This window comes from Capsicum annuum, chromosome 1 (genome assembly GCF_002878395.1).
Source record: "Capsicum annuum cultivar UCD-10X-F1 chromosome 1, UCD10Xv1.1, whole genome shotgun sequence".
In the NCBI taxonomy this organism is placed as follows: Eukaryota; Viridiplantae; Streptophyta; class Magnoliopsida; order Solanales; family Solanaceae; genus Capsicum; species Capsicum annuum.
Genome location: NC_061111.1, coordinates 240,295,602 through 240,317,519, shown reverse-complemented (window position 1 = coordinate 240,317,519; position 21,918 = coordinate 240,295,602). Strand labels below are relative to the sequence as shown.

At 34.7% G+C, this 21,918-nt stretch overlaps 1 long non-coding RNA gene across 2 annotated transcripts; it reads left to right on the top strand.

Annotated features, from left to right (window-relative positions):
- The first annotated feature begins 10,330 nt into the window (after positions 1 to 10,330).
- LOC107857325 lies at positions 10,331 to 21,918 on the top strand. 2 transcript variants are annotated; one of them, XR_001670839.2, is made up of 4 exons: positions 10,331 to 10,590; positions 12,073 to 12,133; positions 19,906 to 20,030; positions 21,336 to 21,918. It is a non-coding gene; the product is annotated as an uncharacterized LOC107857325 (long non-coding RNA). The 2 variants fall into 2 exon arrangements; XR_001670840.2 differs by having other exon boundaries at positions 19,903 to 20,030.

Here is a 21,918-nt window from a genome sequence, read left to right as displayed (position 1 = left end):
AAAAAGAAGATATGCAGACCAAGTACCCTCATCATTTCTCCGCAAACTCAGATTCAACTTAAGGTAATAATCTTCTTAGAATTTCTCTTTGCCATGCTCAGTTTCAGTTGCATATCATTCTCATGTCAGTCATGCATTCACTGAATCAATTCAATCATGTTTCATATTTTAGACTCAGTCATGTAATCATGTATATTCCGAATGTAACCTAAAACCCTCAGTGCTTTCAGCTTAACCAATCTCATTTGAGGATGATTGATCCCAAGGGGGAGATATTGTAATACCTTGAAAATCCAAACCTATGTTAGAGCCATGTTCCAAGATCATGAAAAGTACATTGTAGTCTTTGGTAGTTTTATGGGTGATTTTGATGTATATTAAGGCCTCAAATAACTCCCAGCTATTAGATGAATCAAAATATTCCTTACCGATTGAGTTTTCAAGAAGAATGTTGCTATAGTCAACTTCAAATGAACTTATAGTTTATTCTACTAAGAATTTTCCATCTCAAGATCCATCAAATGATAGGAAATTGAATTATATTTCCAAAGATACCAATTTTGCTTAAATTTGATACTCAGGTGAGAAATTATGGCACTTTTAGTGAAAAATAGTAGCCCAACGCGATAAGGCTGCATTGCGGTGATGGCCAAAATCACGCTCGTACTTTTCTAGTGGACCACCGTAATAACACCACATCGTGACAAGGGGAAAATTCATGATTAGTAGGGCACCGCAATGGCACCACGTCACACCAAGGTCCCAGTTCCGAATTATCAGTTTCTAATGGTGCAACGCGATAGCACCGCATCGCGCCGTTGGGTAAAATTGGGATTGTCAGTTTCTAGCGGCGCAACACGATTGCACCGCATTATGCCGAAGGTCAAAATTGGGATTTTCAATCCAGTTTTGAGTTTTAATTTCCCAAGGGCATTTAAGTCTTCTCCCTTCACTTTATTCCATCCAAACACGGGATTTAAGTTATATATGAGCATTATTTGCTCATATTTCACAATTCTCTCAAAAATTAAAGTAGCCTCTTTATGAACAAACCCTAGCCTTTAAATTTCAAGATCAATTCTCAAGGAAAACCCCAAGAACTCTCACGAATTAATCAACTCATGTATGTTATGTGTTCATCCATGGGTCCCTTTCACCCATGAAGTCCAAGTATCCAATTTTAAATTCAAATATATGATCTTTACAAGTTATTATGATTTTTAACCATGAACCTCCATGAATTGTGATTCTACACCATGTTTACATGAGATTGTTGTTGTTATTAAAACCCTACACATTTGAATAATGTTATTTGCTGATTTAAACCATAATTAGTGATATTGATGTTGAGATCATGTTATTACTACTAGCTTTAAACCATTCCCATGCTTACCTTAAACTATGAACATCAAGTATTTGATGAAATGCCTACAAGAATGAATTTTGAATAAATGCTTTCATATAAAGCCCTCAAAGTTTAAGTACTATTTTGCTATTACTGTTTTCGAGTCCTGGGGGTAATGAATACCCAAAAAACATAGTTGTTTACTTAGTATCATTATCTTCAAATAGTTTCAGACAAACCATGAGTGCCATCAGTTCAGTTAGTTATCATAATCAGTTAAACTAAGAACAATTCAGTATTCCGAGTTAGTTCAGTTGGGAGTAGGATTTAGCACCGACCAAACGTAAGGATGCAGGCTCACTTGCCAGTTGAGGGTGTGACCTTTTGCAGTAGTTCCCAAGTTCCATAACTACATAGCCAAAATAGGTTGAGATGTTAACCTACCAGTTGAGGGTTGATCTCATACGGATACCTTCCAGTTGAGGGTAACCCTTAGTCTTTCGGGATAACACTTTAGTGGATCCACATAGCCAGTGTTAGTACCCATGGCACGGTATTAACGCCCTTCCAACTGGGGTCATAGGTTGGACCCCAATTTGCTCATTGGGGAATGTCAGTTAGATGATAGCTCCCACAGTCTCAGTCCAGTGATCAACTCAGTAATTCAATTTCAGTTTTGCTTGACCATAGGATACAGATATTAGTTATTCACATATCAGTACTCAGTATCTCAATTTACAGATTATATTTAGAACATATTTTATGCTTGGTCATGCATTCTCAATATTTACAGATTTCATGCATTCTATTTAGCACATCATGCTATTTATTTAGTCAGTTATTACTTCTGCACATAAAACCATGTATACCAACCCACCTTATTTAGCATACTAGTACATTAAAAGTACTAATCAAATACTTATTTCTTACGCTATGATGTATCATATCATAGGTTCGGATGCTCAGTTCTCAGATTGTGCTTAGGCAAATCAGATTATCATCAGTAGCAGCAGTCGTGGTGAGTCCTCATATTTTAAGGACAAACTATGTTTATTTTCATGCCTTTAGTTCAGTAGTTAATTGGAGTAGGTTGGGTCCTGTCCCATCAACTCTTATTTGAGAAAATTTTAGAGGCTTTTAGACATACTTCAGACAGTCAGTCAGTTGTCATTATTTTATCAGTTTCAGAAAGTTGTTTTTCGACGGTTGTTTTTGGATTTATGTTTCAAAAATGTTTCAGTTGCTAAATCCTTATGGCTTATCAGTTTTTCTTCCGCATATGTCATTATATTATTTAGTGCTCACAGCTGATACCAGTTCATGGCTTAGCTTGTGGTCTCTCGGGGCCATAAGCACCATGTGGCATCCAGGGTGTACTCCCGGGGCATTACAAAACCCAACACAAGAAACAAAAGAAAATCACAAACAAATATTTACAAGTTTGAATTCAAGCAAGTTAGCTAGAATTCCAAACTAACTTAATACGCCAAATTATTCCCCGACAACGGCGCCATTTTTGATAACACTCAACTCACACATCCAATTAATTGCAAGGCAGCCATCGTCAATATATTTACCCAAATTTAAAGTCGGAGTCGAATCCACGAGGAGCAATATGAGTAGCAGCTAAATTAATTGGAAATGAAAGATACTAGCTAGATTCAAACCAATAGTACAAAAAGATAAAAATGGGGGGTTTGAAAGGTATCACACTTAATACTTCTTTTTGGTCTTTTCCAGTATAAATTCGGGACTACGAATACTTAGAGTCTCAATAATTAGGGCACGGATCTTGGGATTATGCTTTCCTAGGGGTAAGCTACGCATGGAGACATGATAATTCGGTGCATGTTCTAATTGATGATGATGTGGTAGGCTAGGTTGTAAGTACTTGGGGCTAGTTTGTCAACATAGCCTCAAAGATTTCACTCATTGACTCTTTTGAGTACCTAACAAGTGTATCTACTAAAGCCACCCAATACGTCAATTAGGCATCCCTATTTCTAGAATGATGCCCAAGGAATAGTTAACTTCGCAATCACTCTTATATCTAAGATAGTGAAAATGTAGCAAACCATGCCTACAATTATCTACTATTTCTTTGGTTCCCACATCCCTCTTTCAAGGATGATGTTGGTTCCTAATGTTTACCCAAATCCTTCTTTCAAAGATAGATTGAGCTTTCAAGAGCTTAGGACTTTCACCCATAAACCCATTTGAGTATTTGGGGATTTCACCCAGAAATCCTAACCAATTTAATCAAGCAACAATATAATCCATCAATAACATATTAATATAAGCACAAATAAATCATAACCCACATGTAATTGCACCCTATTCTAGCATAATCCCAAGACTAAAAACTAACTACTCATGAGATAAATAAGTAAATATTTTACCCAAAACCTCCATTTATTTGATTTGAGAAAATCTAAGTGAATGTTACTTCAAACTATGAGATCCAACAAATCTTCAATGTTCACTAATTTTTCACTTGGAAGTGAAAGTATTCTTCACCTAAAATTTATGCAATATTTTCTTCTTCAAGTATGGAGGTAATGAACTAGAACAAACCCTAACAATTGGAAAAAATGGAATTGAATTTGAATAATAGGGTTTGACTCTTACTTTTGTTAAACTTAGGATCAGCCACATGTATTTACATTTCTGCCCTTAGGCTGCATTTTTTTGCTAGGCCATGATTGCATAGGCTTGGCCGCGACTACGCTTAGCTCACGTGACCGTGATAGGTTGACCTTATTGACTGACCACGATCGTGGTCCTCAAACTACGATCGCAGTAACTGAGGCCATGTCCGCTTTAGGTCTTTAGTTACCCTTTTATGCTTCCTTTTGATCATTTTTAGATCCAACCCACATATTTCTATCTCATCAACTATGTGCCTGCAAAATATGGATATTAGTGTATTCAATCATAATTATGTCTCATTTATTTATTCAAAACATGGCAATGTGCATGAATGTTGAGTGCAAATAAGTGGTAAAATCACCACTCATCATACCACATCACATAATTTCTCACTGTTCCATCGTATTATATTTTGGGATTGATTATACAATATCTTGGTATTTCTTTGGTAATGGCCTGGTTTATGTCCTTTGGTTTAGTAAAGTTGGATGGTTGCTATGGTTAGACGATTAAACTCGGTTGGGTTATTCATGATCATGATCCTATCCCAGAGTTTTCACATGAGTTATTATGCTATCTGGTTATATGCTCAGAATTCAGCCCATCAAGGGGTGAATAAGGTGGTTGGGTTGGGTAGATGGTGGTGGTCCCCAGTCCTGGTTGGACTTTGGAGGTCTATTATGACTATGCCCTAGTTTAGGTTGCATCAAGGAAGAATCTCTTAATTCTGATGGTGTATTAAAGATTAGTGGTGAAGTTTGTGTACTAAGGGTTAGTGGATAGGTTACTTATTTCAGAGGAAGTTCATTGTTCTATATTTTCCATTTACTCAGGGACAACGAAGATATAATATGACCTAAAACAACATTATTAGTGGGTTGGTATGAAAGAGGATATTGTGGAGTTCATGGCTAAATGCCTAAATTTCTACAGGTGAAATATGAGCATCAGTGATCGGGTGTTATGATGTAGATGATACCCACTCTCAAGTATAAGTGGGATCGGGTGTTATGATGTAGATGATACCCACTCTCAAGTATAAGTGGGAGTAGATCCCCATGGGTTTCATAGTTGGCGTACCTTGTACCTTTGGGATGTCTGACTCTCTGTGGGTGATTATGGATAGGTTAACCGAATCCGCATATTTTTTATTTGTGATAGCAAATTATAATGTAGAGAAGTTTGCCAAAATATACATTAGGGAGATTGTTCCATTACATGGTGTCTTGGTATCTATTATTTCTGATAGAGGTACTTAGTTTACCTCTAGGTATTGGAGTACCACGCAGTGTGAGTTATGTACTCAACTTGATTTGTGCACAACTTTTTATCCTCAGATGGATGGCTATTTTGTGAGGACTATTCAGGTATTAGAGGACATGCTTCAAGCATGTGTGATGGATTTTGGTGGTCGTTGGGATCAATTCTTACCCTTAGTGGAGTTTGCCTACAACAATAATCACCATTCCAACAATCAGATAGCATTTTTTGATACTCTATATGAGCGGAGGTGTATAACCCCGATTGGATAGTTTGACTCTTTTGATGTGAGACTTGAGCCATAGATTTATTGAGGGATTTTATGGATTATATGATACTAATTCAGTAGAGGCTAGTGGGTTTCACAGTAGGCAAAAGAGTTATGCCGACCGTCGAGCTCATGATGTTTCTTCCATGGTTAAAAATTGGGTTATATTGAATGCTTTACCCATGAAAGGTGTGATGACATTTTGAAATAAGGGGAATCTTAGTCCTAGGTTCATTGGCCCTGTTTGATCCTTAAAAAGTATGGTGATGTGGTGTATAGGATAGCTTTACATCCAAATCTGTGACCCGTACACCCTATATTCCATATTTCCAGATTGAAGGCATACAATCTAAATGATACACATGTGATTTGGTGGGATTTTACAGTATTAGACCATGATTTATCCTTCGACAAAGAGCCTATTGCTATCCTAGACATACAGACTATGAAGTTGAGATGTAAGCATATTGATCTTGTGACGGTCTAGTGGATATAGTAACCAATTGAGGAGGCTACTTGAGAGGTTCATACTGATGTAAGGGATAGATACCCTCATTATTTTTACCACTTTAAGTACTTAATTTATTTTTTTAGTTCGAGGACGAACTAGTATTTTAGTGGTGGATAATGTAATAACTATAGTTGTGATTTTTCCCTTTTTATGTGTTTTCACCATTTTACTCTTCACCCTATTTGCTTCATACTATTTATGAGTTATGGGGATGATTAGCATGATCCCCGATGCATTCAGGAATAATTTGAGAGAGTTTGAGCCTATTAAAGGCTTTATATGTCATGAGTTTGAGTTGGGTCAACATTTTGAGTTTTGGACGTCGGCTAGCAAATTGAATAGATTCATTAGATCCAGAATTTTGATTTTGGATTATAAGCATAGCTAGTTAGTTTGGGTTTTGAGTCTTTACTTTTACATTTCAACCCTTCTTTTAGAAACTGATTAAAATAAGTTTTTATGGGTACCAGGGATTAATTTGTATTAAATGGCCTCTTTTTAAAAATTTGATGGTGTTATTGAGTACAGAACATCCAAAATATCCTAATAGAATATATGGTTGAAGTTTTTGGGGGTCTTAAAGGTCCATTTGGAGAATTTGAAATCATGCAAATGCAATTAGTGCACAACTAATGTCTGGTGCATGAAACCTTCATCACGAAGGCGAGCCATGGACTGTAAATGTTGAGAAGTAAAATCTGCTTTTGTCTCAATTATGATGTGGTGGTTGTGATCGCAAAGAGTTATTGGGATCGGGCTGGGGTTTCTTCTTTATTACAAATGCAACTAATTTAGGATCATCAGCCTCTGAGAATGTGAAGGGGTGATTGCGAATGTGCAATCCAACTTAATAACTTGGTCGTTGTGATCCTCGCAAATGCAAAAGGTTGGCTGCTTTCTTGAGGCACTATTGACATAACAATATAATTACTCTGTTTTGCTATATTCACCATTTTTGGACTTGGAAATATTGGGAAAGGGTGATTTCTTGGTTTTTCATCACTCGCGCTTGGGTAAGCTCTAAACTCTTATTTTCATTGATTCCCATTGATTGTATGTTACAAAACACCTTTTCATCTTATTTTCAAACTAGAATTTGGAGATTTTTTATGAAACTCTTAAAATTGTTTTTCATCAATTTGAACGTCGATTTAAACTTATTTTTGTGTGGGTTTTCGAATGTAGACTTATATGTATATGGAGAACATGTTTCTAAAATAAAATTCTAATTTTTCCCTTTTATTTTCAAAAAAAAAAAAAATTGAACCAATTTTGGATTCGATTCAAATATAGCTAATATGGGCATTATTTGCTTCCTTTTGATGTATACATTATGTTTTAGATAGATTTGGCTAGTTCCAAAATCGTTCATGAAGAAAAGGCTCCATACTGAAGGTCTTTGGCATTTTGAGGTAGGTTATGGCTTAACATTCTTCAGACTATGTTGAGTAGTTCACTTTCATGTAAATCATGCTATGGGTTGGGGAGTTAGATAGAGAAATTGTATTTAAAGGTTATTAGTATTATTGTGCTACCGTGTGGGGGCTAATATCTGCATTGTTGTTGACTTGAGAGATTATATTTGATGTGATGTCAATATAGGGGCTTTATTTGTCATTTATAGGCCTTATATGTACATTAATTACCATTACTATTGTTATGTTGCATGTACAAGGGCTTATATATATATATATATATATATATATATATATATATATATATATATATATATATATATATATATTATAGACATTTTTAAACTTTATTGATGTGTCACATGACTATTTATTTAGTGGTGCCGAGGAAATCTTATGTCATGAATTATTGATATGTTGAGATGATTTTGAGCTCATCATACCTTTATTGAATTGATTATCATCATCATACTGCTTGTTTGTGAGCATTACATTATATTAAATTGATTATTATCTTCATATTTCTTGATTGTCAGCATTGCATACTCACTCCATACATATATCTTCGTGAGATTCTGGAACCACTAAGAAACACTAATTTTTGAAAGAAAATGAGACAATTTATCAAACCCTTGGTCATGAATCCTACACATCAAGGTGAATTGAGATATGAGGAAGTATATGGGTCATGAGCTCCCCATGGATCCTGTCTTGAAGCGTTGAGGATCGAAAGGTGTATATGAAAAGCCATGTGATGGATTACAGTCATTATCATTGCATTACATTACATTGTTTTCTTTTTCCTTAAGTGTTGTTGTTGTGTAGGTAGTTTTTGTTAGAGTTTATGACCTAAATTCTGTTGATCCAGCCTTGAAAAGTTTGCGGTGCAACCCATATTTGTGATTTTTTATGGGTCTGTGATGGTAGCTTAGGAATCAGGCCTGTATATTTTTAGGCCTAGGATTTATTTATACGCACGTATTATATAAGTGCAATTTAGTGGGTTGTTTTCGGCGGTTTTTAAAATATACGTCATTAAAACTGTCATCTCCTCCTTGTTCTCCTCTCTATATAGTGAAATTCCTCCTCCTCTGCCCATGTTTTTCCCATCAATGGTTTCCACATAAAAATCTGTGTGTTCTTGTTGTTTTCTTTTGTTTGTGGTTTGCTTATTCTGTCTAATTATAACAGTTTCCTCAGCTATGTTCTATATGTAGTTTCCATTATTGTCTTTATATCATAGAATTATTAGTAGAGACGGTATGAGCTACCATTTGGGAACTTTTTTATCTGCAGGTGATGTGCTCATAGTATCTTTTACTTGTATTAGTTTCTACTTTGCTCATTTGGCCAATGATACCTATTGAGTACAAGCAAACCATACTTGTTTCTATTGTGCCCTTTCGGTGAAGATTCCAGTACAAGTGTGAGCCACGTAGATAATTCTGTAGTGATAACTGATGTCTCAAGTATCACGTGAGCTTCCCATTCGGAGCCTTGTTCTAGTCTCCATCTATCTTTTATGTCCTTACTTATATTCGGAGACGGTGATGTATTTTTAGATTTCAAGTTGTTTTAGATGCTCTTTGTACTTATGATACCAAGTTTTGGGATTTGGTTGTATTTTTATTCGCACTTTGGATTTTAATTACTATGGATTGACTTTTTTCTATATGTATCATATCATTTTCTTTTATCTTTCCATGTATTTCTTATATGTTGTGGTTTTTTGGCATACCTACCAAGGCGGGTTGGGATAGGTGCCATCATGACCTAAAATTTTGTGTTGTGACTGAGATACTTGACCAAGAGTGTATTTTAAAGGGCAGAGGCAGGTTTTGTGTTCCTAATGTTGATATTTGACAAGGTTAATCGTGAAAGAGGCTCATAATTTATGATACAATATTCATCCGAAAGTAGTCGAGATGTATTAAGACTTGAAGCAACATTATTGATGGTGTAGGATGAAGAGGGACATCGTAGGGTTTATATCTAAGTATTTAAATTGTTAGAATATGAAGTATAGGCACTGGAGACAGAAAAGTATAACTCAGGGAATACCTGTACCTAAATGAATAGACTTCATTATTGGGTTTTCCATAGACCTTGGGAAGTTAGATTTTATTTGAGTGATTGTGGATAGGTTGACCAAATTATTGTATTATATACTGATCAAGACTAACTAAAATACTTAGAGGTTGGCTAAGATCAACATTCAAGATATTGTTCGATTAGAGGGTGTGTCTATTTCAATCATTTCAGATCGAGACACCCAATTTACATCACATTTCTAGAGTTCTATGTAGCGAGAATGCATCACTCAATTAGAGATGAGTATAATATAACAATCATAGTTGTGATTTTTCTCTTTATATGTATTTTGACCATTTTTCCTTTCTCTTAGTTGTTACATGCTATTTGTGAGTTATGAGGATGGTTGGCACAATCCTTAGTGCATTCTAGTGTGATTTGGAGGAGTTTGAGACTCTTAGAGGCTTTAAAAGTCATGAATTTGACTTTGATCAATATTTTATGTTTCAAGTGTTGGATAGCAATTTTGGTAGTTCCATTAATTTGAAATGTCTATTTTGGGTTAGGAGCATAGCTAGTTCAGGCCTCGGGCTTTTATTTTGCATTTTGACTCTTCTTTTGGAAACTAGTTAAAATAAGCTTTTAAGAGTCTCGGGAGCTAATTTATCCTAAATAACTTCTTTTAGAAAATCTGACGAAGCCATTGGGTCCGAAAGTAAAAAATCTAGTAGCATATTTAGTTTATTTTTTATGGGGTCCCAATTGAATCCCGGGGGTCCATTCAAAACTTTAAAGTTGTGGAATTTAGCTGATACAATAGCGGATATCTGTTGCACAATTTCTACTTCATGAACATGGACCCTTGGTCACGAATGTGGAGAAGGAAAAAGTCCTTCATTGAGATCGCGAGGTGGTGGCTGCAACTATGAATGGTAATCGAGATCGGGCTGGGAGTTGCCTCTTCGCAAACGTGACCAAACCATCGTGAATGTGAGTGGTCCGGGTCGTCATCCTTTGGAAACACGAGGGTATGACCATAAATACAAGACCATTTAATTGTCCTGGTCATTGTTAACCCTCACAAACGCAAAGGGTTAATCACATCTGTAAGGTATACTATTCACAAAATAGTATAAATACTCTATTTTTTAATTTTTTACCATTTTTGGACAAGGGGAGCTTTGGGAAAGGAAAATTTCTAAGGTTTTCTTCATCAGTCGTGCTCAAGTAAGCTCTAAATTCTTATTTTCATTAATTTCCACTAACTATATCTTCAAAAAATATCTTTAAATCTTGTTTTCAAACTAGAATATGAAGATTTCTCTGGTAAATTCTTGAAATGATTTTTCTGTGATTTCTACTCACTTTCACATGGATTTTCAGTTGTACACTCTTATGAATATGAAAAATATATTTCTAACATAAAATTTTGATTTTACCCTTTTTATTTTCAAACTCATATTTTGAACTAATTTTGAACCCGATTTAAATACAATTGATAGGGATATCATTAGCTTCCTTTTGATACATCAATTATGTTTTTGATAGATTTAGTTTGTTTCGAGCTCGTTAGTAAAGGAATGACTCCACATTGAAGGTCTAGGCTTAGATTTTTAGCTCTTCGGATTAGGTTATGGTTTAAGTTTTTTCAAACTGAGTTGGGTAGATAACCATTCATGTAAAGCATGCTATGAATTTGTAAATTAATTGTGGGAGTTATATTTTTGAAAATATTTTTAGTATCGTGTTCCTAGTGGGGACTTATTTGTACATTGTTGTTAACTTGAGAGGATATATTTTTTGTAATGCCTAAGTAGAGGCATTATATGATATTCTAGGCCTTGCTTGTGCATTGAATTACCTTATTTATTATTGTGTCGATCGAATGGGGGCTTGACTTGTTGATAATAGGATTTACTTGAGCATTAATTATTATATACATGAGTAGGGGTTTAAAATGATATTATTGAAGTCTCATGACTATTTATACCAGTGGTTCCATGTGATGTATTTTATGCTGAGATATTGTCATTTGAGTTGATTCTGAGCTCATTAACACTTGTATTGAATTGATCATTATCTTCATACTGGTTGATTAAGCATTACATCCTCATTTCACCTATACATACTCAGGATATTAGTACCAGTGAGAAATATTTATTTGTATTAGAAAATGAGACATTTTATGAAACACTTATACCAAGGGATATACCGATAAGGTTGATTGAGAAACACTGATTTTCACAGAAAATGTGACACTTTTTAAAATTCCTATACTAAGGAATGTACCAATAAGGTTGATTAAGATATGACATTGATATTATAAAGGTATATGGGTTACGAACACCCCCTCATCCAAGGTCTTGTTCTAAGTGCTGAGACTTGAAAGTTGTGTAGTTTTTCTTTTTGCCTTAATATATTTTAGAATTGTTAGTGAAGACGGTGTGAGCTACTATTTGAAAACTTTTCATTATGCAGATGATGTGCTTATAGTATCTTTACTTGTTTAAATTTCTACTTTGCTCAGTCGATCAATGATAACTAAGTATAAGTGGATCGTACTCACTCTTACTTATGTACCCTTTCGGTGTAGATTTCAGTTCAAGTGTGACCCGAAATGGTTGAGTTTATGCCGTAGTAGCTGAATTTTTAAGGTATGAATGAACTCTATAGTTCGGGGCTAATTCTGTACCTCCTCTAATTTATCTTATGTTTATATTATTAGGAGATAGACTCTTGTATTTTTAGTTTTCAGACTACGTATTTAGATGCTCTTTTTACTTATGACACCATTTTTGAAAATTTATATATTTTGTTTAGCTTTTTTCTATTGTATACATTATAGCTTGACTTCATTCTAGAAGCATTGCATTTATTGGTTTTCTTTCATATTTTGATTAGCCTTTCTTGTGGAAAATTTGGCTTACCGACGAAATCTAGGTTCGAGGTAAGTGCCATCATAACCTCAACTTTTGGGTTATGACATATAATTTTTCATCTTCAAACAAATGGACATTAGAGCAGAATATTCAGGTGTTGAAAGACATGTGTGAATGACTTTGGTGGTCATTGGAATCCGTTCTTATTTTTGGCAAAGTTTGCATATACTAGCAGTTTTCATTCCAACATCCAGATAGTACCATTTGAGGCTTTATATAAGATGAAATATAGATCTCTAGTTGGTTGGTTTGATTCTTTTAAATTTATGTTGTGGGGGTACAGGCGTATTGAGAGATTCCATAAATAGGATGAGGGTTAATTCAGAATTGACTTTTGATAGTCCATAGTAGACAAAAAAGTTATATGAATAGAGAAATTAGTGATTTGGAGTTCATAATAGGTGATCGAGCTTTATTAAAATTTTCATAATAGGTGATTGAGTTTTATTAGAATTTTCACTCATGGAGAATGTGATGAGGTTTAGGAAGAAGGGCAAAGTTAGCCCGAGGTTTATTCATCCATTTGAGATTCTTCGTTGCATTAGGGAGGTGGTCTATGAATTAGCCTTACATTCGGGTCTTTCAATAGTGCATTCAGTTGTCTATGTCTAAATATTGAAAAAGTATCATTCTAATGGTTCTCATGTGATTTAGTGATTCGATGGATTTGGATTAGAATATGATATTGAAAAAGGAGTTCATTGTCATTTTGGATAGATAAATATATAGAAGTTGAGGTCTAAGGAATCAAGGAAATAGTTTCAGTAAAGGTTAGCTGGAAGCATCGCCTAGTTGAGAAACCTCTTGAAAGACAATGTTAGACAAGGAGAGCATATATCCAAAACTTTTCGATAGTTCAGGTACTTTTCTTGTCCTTACATTGGTGGATGAAAATGTATTTTAATGGCGGATAACGTAACAACCCTAATAGTTGATTTTCACTTTTTATGTCTTTTTACTATTTACCCTTCTCGTATTTAATTTATGATATTTGTGATATATGAATGTGGTTGACATGGTTTCTAAGGACGTAGTTGGAGGAAGGGTATACAAGTTTTTGCTTTAGAAGGTTTGAAATTTGGCATGATTGACCAAAGCCAACATCTGATGATATCAAGGTTGAAATGAAATTATGACAGTTTCGTTAAGGTCTAACCTACATTACATTATAGGTTTAACGAAACTGCGGGTATGATTTTTAACCTACATTAACATATTTTTCAATGATTTACTTGTGATTTCATTCTCAAATCTTAAATTTTATTTAGGAACATTAGGGATTTTGGAGCTAAAACTTATAAATAAATTTTAATAATTTAAAGGTCTATGTTATCTCCATTTTTTATGAAATTTTATATTTGAGTTTCTTAAGTTATGAGTAACATGATTTTTAAATAAAATTTTAGTTTTTATCTTATGAGAGGCTCGAGATTGGCTTTTAGGTTGACCTTTTAGATCTGCAATTAAAGTATTGCAATATGGGTGTCAATGGCTTCATTTCTTATTAGAATACACATTTGATCAGATTGAGCTCATTCAGTAATTTTACAAAAAGGAAAGACTTCAATTTGAATTTGTGAAGTTCATTTAAGGAAAGTTGTGGTTAATTTTACTCTTTTCAAAGTGTATGTGTTTGGTTTTTTTATAAGAGCGTAATGAAAAATGAGAGTCACGTATAGGCTCCATGATGAGAATATAGGCAGGTATCAGTGTCATGGGAAGGGCTAAAATAATTGATTAACTTGTTTGAGCTATCTTCTTTGATTTGCTAGCATCATTAGTGTAAAATTTATTTGAAAGTGAATTTTGAGCATGCAAGTTAATGATTTTACTACTATTTGAGAACTTAAGCTAGATTATGATGACATTTAATTTTAAAAACTAAGATTTTAGTTATTTGATGATTGAAAATAGAGTATGCGAGGTTTTGAACTCCAAAAGAGATAAGACTTAAATTGACAATTGAAATAAGTCATGATATGAAATGCATTACTTGGGAGTATACTTGTTGTTTATATGGGACAGAGTTGCATTCCTGCAAATCATGAATTGCATTTCATAGGGATCAAAGTGGCATGTATGTCCAGTGTGTAATGAATCAAAGTGGCACGTCTGTCCAATATTATTATTCATTTTGTGGGAACAAAAGACATACTTTTACTATATATGAATTTTGCAAGTCTCTAACGAATCCTAGCTAGCTTGAAGGGTTGGGTTGATTTCCTCAGGGAACTGTTCCCAGATGCACTTACTCAACAAGAATTAGGAGATAAGTAAAATAATAAGTATAGGAGTACAGTAAAGTAAAGGACACAAGATTTTTACTCCTTGCTCAAGGGAGAAAAAACTACGACCTGCCTCCAGGATTTTAAGCTCCACTATATTCAAGCAACTTCTTGAATACAAACTCCAAGGATTAATCTTTTAATCCTTTGTTTCCTAGTAATAACTCTATTACAAGGAAACCTAGGCAGTAACTCTACAGTTCTTCACCTGTAGCTAACTCCAATTGGAGTCCACAAGCTAACTCTAGCTTGACACAATCACCTAACTCTAGATGATTTACAAAGAGAGTATTACACCACAATACCTACACAATCATCAGCTAAAGTAGGCAAACATTTAAGTACGAGTTAGAAAGACTCAACTATAACAAGGAAATAAAGATACAACTCGATGAACAATAGGTTCCCTATTACATTTTCAGCCTTTGATTCAGTGTTGTAGTACTTCAAAAATATATTTAATTGTAAGTATACGGAAGTGTTCATTTTCTTGTTGAGGAAGATGATCATTATATGTTGTGACACAAGAAAACCTAGGAGCGATCTCATTGGTTGAGGAAAAAAGGTGGCAACAACTTTTCACTAGCCTTTATACTATGTGTCAGCTGGACTATTGACTATGACAGTGGCAAGTGAGCCTAACTTGTTCCTTAATGTGTAGAAGACTTTGTCATCACAACAAAAACTTCAGGGAACAGGTCCTAAACTATGAATTTATCAATCATCAAAACTAAGGACTTAACAATTTCCCCTTTTTGATGATGACAAACCCATACAATCAGATCAGTATACTCAACATCTTCAATCAACTTCTACTCAACACAACCTATACCTCAACAATACAACATAAACCACAATACTACATGCCAGAATAGTTTGCCTAACCAATTCCCCCTATCACTGATGCCTATAATAATATAAGCATCCTTCACCTTGTTCCCTCTATCAATGAAAATCAAGTTCCCCCTGAATAAGAGAACTTCTATCATAATCAGTACAACCAGACAACACAACAACACCTTAATCCATACGTGTCAGAACTACATATTTACACATATCTTACTATTCATACATATCTACATAACCATTTTCCCCTTTTGGCATCATCAAAGAGGTAAGGTAGTAAACTAGGCATAGATAAGTCATTTATGTTAATTTATGGACATTAAGGCAACACTTACATGAGTAAGAGAAGATTTGATATAAAAGAGAGAGGTGATAGCATAAGTAAAGCTTCATTAAGAAATTAACAGGTCAAGCACCAAACAGACATTACCAATAGTTATTCAAAAACAAGAACCAAACAAAATAAAAACAACTGTGTATGTTACTCATCAGATACCAAAAACAAGAGCAAGAGAGAGCAAAGTGTCACAGGGGTTATGAGGGGATGGGAGGGAAAGGGGTTATGAATAAGTCCCAGATGCTCGATCCAGCTGCCTGAGGAGTATGTTTGTTATTTTAATTTCTGCAACATAAGCTTTAAGAATTTATTGTGTTAAATCTGCATTTTTCTCAATCAAGGCTTCAACTTGAGCTTCCAAATTCTTTACCTTCTCATGAAAGACTGCATTTTTAGTTTTCAACTCTCCACTACAATTGGCTTCCTTATCTGTTTATGTACCCGATCATGTCCTCAAAACAATAATCTCAGCAGCCTTCTGAGCTACTGTGGCTGTTAGGATGGCTACCTCTTCTTTCAGCCTCTATTCCACCTTAATCAACTCAGACATAAAGGACTTAGGTTTCCTACTCCCTTTCTTAGAAATACAATCATTTTCTTGTAGAGTGGTGAATTTGAATATCTACTTCACTGACCCTACTTTTTCCTTCGCACACTTAACATAAAAGTAGGCAAACACTCTATTTAGCCAAAAACCATAAGTTAAAGTATGATTTCCATCATTTGCAAACATGACTGCATTAAAATACTCAATAAAAATTGTAGGGAGGTTTAACTTCTAATATATATGGACAATATTTCCATGAGACAAAGATTAGGGCCAGTCACAATACCCCTTCTTTCAGATCTGAGGAGAAGGGCCTTATGTAATAATTCAAACAACAACTCATATCTCCCCTTTAAAACCTTTTTATTGATAGACTTATTATTCAAATCTTCAAGATCACTATACACTCCTAAGAACCGTGTAGACCTTTCTCCTAATCTAATGGTTTTAATTACTATTGTAGGAACCCAAAGGATTTCAGAGAAGGTATCTTCATCCAATCCCATATCTACCCCATTAACTTGTGACATTACGTACAGACCATTATCAGAAATTTCCAAGTTATTATAGTATATTCTTACCTCTTTCTTATGCAGCTAGGGCACAGGTGACTCAAGGAGGTACTCTCGATGCTAAAACTTTATCTAGTCAAGCATTTCCCCCATACTAGGCATGTTAGTAACTGTTAGATCAAACACTCTTTATCTTAATACTTCTTGAGTCTTAAAGGTCTTTCATCTATCTTCTCAAGACAATCCCTTCTCTAAGGATGGCGTAGCCTTCTTCGGTGAACCTGTTTCCTTCATGTAGACTCAGAAATACTTGAGGTTCTCATAGACTTGACATTAGGACCTGATCCCTTATCCTCAATATTGATAGACATTTTTTTTACTAGAGACATATGGCACCAGCCTTTGTACTATCAAACCTTTTCCTTTTCTCTAAGAGGAAATTATTACTTCCTTCACATTTGTCTAAATAGGAGTAGTATGTTTTTTAAAATTAGAATCATGGGACTTGTTCTCATAGTCGATCAAACTTTCAAACATTCTCTTAATCTCACTATCAGGATGTGGTTTAACTATATCAATTCCATATTTCTTGGGCATTCATATTCCTTTAGCACTCTCCTTGCTTCTCTCCAGTACCTCTTTTATTATATTTGTGGTACTTGACCTTGTCCTAGGAGTTGAGGAAACAGATCTTTTCTTTGAAGTTCTCCAAGATAAGGGTTTAATATCCTTAACACCAGTACCACCTAGGTTACTCTCATAGTCACTAGATGGATTAAGCACAGATGAAAGCACTGTATTTTTATCATTAGAATCCTCCGGGGATCATTTTATCATCTAGTAAGCAAGACTAGTGAAACAGTAAGGTTCACAAACTTTATTCTCGGAGGGATTGGTACTAGTATTACCTTTTAAGGAGGAGTCATAGTGTCGGCTCATCATTTTTTGAGAATAGTAAGTTTTGGTAGTTTGTTGTAGGAAAAGGAAAGTGTATTTAGTAATGGAAAAATATTTTTCTAAATCTGAAGGTACTGCTGGAGTGTCCATTACTTGTAATAAGAGAGGCTTGTCTTTCTGGTAAAAAATGAGTAGGACATTTTTGCAGAGGTTGGAGGGACTTGAGTACAAAAGAGATTCAAGCTTTTAATTTCCTTGATAGTAGTTTGGGGAATGATAAGATTGAATGAGGAAGGATTTTGAATAAGAGAGAGAATCTAATTGGATTTTGAGCTATATATAGGCTATAAAATTACGGTTGAGATTAAAGGAACTGATATATTTGAGAAGACATGCCCGATCAGATATATGTGTTTGTTGAGTTTGGAGTACAAGTGATCACTTTTAGAAGAAGCAGGGGAGTGACATGACACAGTTCTTAAATATTTAGAATGGTCATTCTTTATGAATAGCAAGTGGTACTGACCTGATTAGGAACCAGGTCCCTAATTGATGATTGAATTTATTGATTTTGTGTTGTCTTACCACCACTTTCATATCTTTTCTTCCTTTTCGTGGGCGTATATCTACAAAGATATAGGACTGAACTAGACACATAAGGCACTATTCAACTCAGATACCTACTCACCATTTTATATCCATAGGAGAAGAATCATGAGAGTCTCCTATATTCACACAACTTCACCAGCTCTACAGTTTCTTAATTCATTAGAATAGTTCCCTATTTTCTTTACCAGTGATGTACCATGGATAAATCCCTCAGCTTTTTAAACAACCTCCTTTTTATTGAGTGTCAGAGCCATCATGTACTTGTCTTGATTCCACTGATATGGAGATATGTCTCCATTGAGAGTAAGCAGTAAACTTTAAATCTTTATATATGATCTCTGAGCAAAAATTATCATCAATATATTTTGGTTTCTCCCTCTTTCCCTTCCCTGCATCATTAATCACTTGTTAGATGTAGGAACTCATTTGAGTCTGAGTTCCCAATAAGATGACAAAGGAAAAATTAACTTTTTCTTAGTCCAGTTTGGAAATCTTTGTTTCCTATTTAGAAAGATAGGGGAGCTTCTCCTATCTTTCAAGACTCCAGTCTTAGAAGAATACTCTTTGTTGAGGTGACAATCTTTTCCATATTGAGTACATGCGAGAGTATTCTTTTTCCTTGTAAGTCTGGCTGAGTAGTTTGATCCATTTCCTTGGCTTTCAGTATTTTTCATTACTAATGAAGAGACAGTCCACTTACAAGATTTCTCAAGATCAGTCTTAACCTTTATAAGTTCCTTCTCAAGGATAGAATTTCTGTTCATTAAGGCAGATAGGCCAGCCTTGGCATTTGTCAAATCTTTTTCCAACTGCAATTGAATTATATACTCCCTTCATATTTACACTTGAGATCCCGCATGGAGATATCATCTACTGTCTTATTCAGATCATCATTTTCACATATAAGGGCCTTACAAATTGTTTGTTGCTCTGCTATTCAGTTTCATTGTTTCATCTGTATATTTTGTCACTTCTTCCATCAATCTTCTTCTTTCACTAAGAAGTTCAGCTACTTGAACATCATCTTAATTACCTCTTCCTCACATTTTTCCATGTCTCTTTAGATCTTTTTTATCTTTGGAAGATCATTTAGAGAATCAAATAGTACAGAGGCAAGAGATCTCAGCTTACTCAAGGAGTACTCCTCTAAACTTTCTTTGATGTCAAGGAGTGTAGTAGGTTTATCCTTACTTTCATCTATGTCCTCCATCAAAGCAAGGAATGAATCACGAACTTGAACATCTTATTTTATAACCACAATGGAAGTTCTTTCTTCTTGATCATACTTGTCTAAGTCACTTGATGAATCATCCCAGAAAACAGTAATTACCTGTCTTGCAATCTTGTTAGCTTCAGTTCTCTTGTTTTACTTCATAAGAACCTGACAATTTCTTTTCTTCTTATATATTTGACAGTTTGTGGCATAGTAATCAAATTTGCCACACTTGTAGCAGGTACCACTGCCCATTTCTTCACTGCAATGCTTACTAGATTCACCCTTACCAGAAGCACCCCTCGACATTCTCAAGAATTTGAGCACCCTTTTTGGAATATGAGCTGCTTCGTTTTCTTCAGAGCTGTAAGTATCTTTTGTAACTTTTAATATTGGTTTTGGTAGAACCTCCATTTCTTAGGATCATTCCAAGGTGTTAGCCTTTTTAAGAAAGACCTGTTTTGATACTAAATAAAGGGTTGGGATGGGTTCCTCCTTGACTCAGGGAACTGTTCTAGATGCACTTACTCAGCAAAAATTAGGAGATAAGTAAAACAATAAGTATTGGAGTACAATAAAGTAAAGGACACAAGATTTTTACGTAAAAACTCCTTGCTCAAGAGAGAAAAACCACGACCAGTCTCAAGGATTTTAATCTCCACTATATTCAAGAAACCTCTTGAATACCGACTCAAAGAATTAACCTCATAATCCTTTGTTTCCTAGAAATAACTCGATTATAAGGAAACCTAAGCAGTAACTCTATAGCTTCTCACCTTTAGCTAATTCTAACTGAACTCCACAAGCTAACTTTAGCTTGACACAATCACTTAACTCTAGATTATTTACAAAGAAAGTGTTACACCACAACACCTATTACAATCATAAGCTAATGTAGGCTAGCATTTAAGTATAAATTACAAATGCACAACTATAATAAGGAAATAAAGATACAAATCAATGAACAATAAGTTTCATGTTACAATTCCAGCCTTTGATGCAGCACTGCAGTACTTCGAAATAATATTTAATTGTAAGTATATTAAAGTGTTTTTTTTCTTGTTGAGGATGATGGTCATTATATGTTGTGACACAAGAAAACCTAGGAGCAATGTCATTGGTTGAGGTAAAAAAGTGGCAGCAACTTTTCACTAACTTTTGTACTATGTGCCAGCTGGACTGTTGACTGTGACAGCAATAGGTGAATCCAACCTGCTCCTAATGCATATAAGCCTTTGTCATCACAACATAAACTTCAAGGAATAGGTCTCAAACTATGAATTTGTCAATCTTCAAAACTAAGGACTTAATATAGTTATATGGAGCAACAAGTGTATACACAATATATGCATTACATTCATCTATCCATCCCTGATTTTACTTGGACGATTCATGATCTAAAAGGATAAATGTCCTTAAAAATTGTAAAATGTGGAGGTGGATATATGATATCATATGGAAGTTGATGTTTGTGAATATTTGAACTAATATTAGTAGATCATTGTTAATTTAAGTCTATTTGATTTCATGTATTTGTCTAAGGTTAAATACAGGTTTAGGTAGTATAGGTCAGACCTTTGTTGTCGCTTCAAATTTTGGTTGATCGACAATGTTGCTGAATATATTTGAATTGATACTCACACTTATTTATTTCTTACACCTTGCATGCAGGTATGACATCAGTTGTTTCTGGAATCTGGGTGTTAATCCAGTTCCTGCGTTCAAGGCTTTTAATTTTGGGGCTCGAATTAGTTGTTAGTTGATCCGTAGCTTCATCAAATTTCTCCAATCTTTGTTTTATGTTGTTTATTCTTTGATACAATCCAAATCACCTTCTAATCTTTGGGAAGGATGCTTATGATTCAAGAGGCACTTGACGACCCTTTGGTGCTATCAAAAGGTGTCATTTAGATGATGATGATTGTCGAAGAGGGTCAAGGGACATCAAAAAAGCCAAAGGAAGGGAAAGCGAGGCTAGAAATCCCCCAAAAGATGACATGCAACCCACATGTTTTGGAGGTGAACCCAACCTGCTAGATCTTCTAGAGCAGGTCAAAACAGGCCTATATGTCTTTGAGATGCGCCCAAGACGCTTAAGTGGATACTAAGTGGGCTACTATACTTTGATCTTTCCAAATGAATCACTTTTGGGCGCATAAGATGTAATAATTTAACCTAGACTATAAATAGGATCTATCTTTCATTTAGTAGGTAGTTTTTGATGAATTATGAATGTATACTCTTTTGAGAGTGT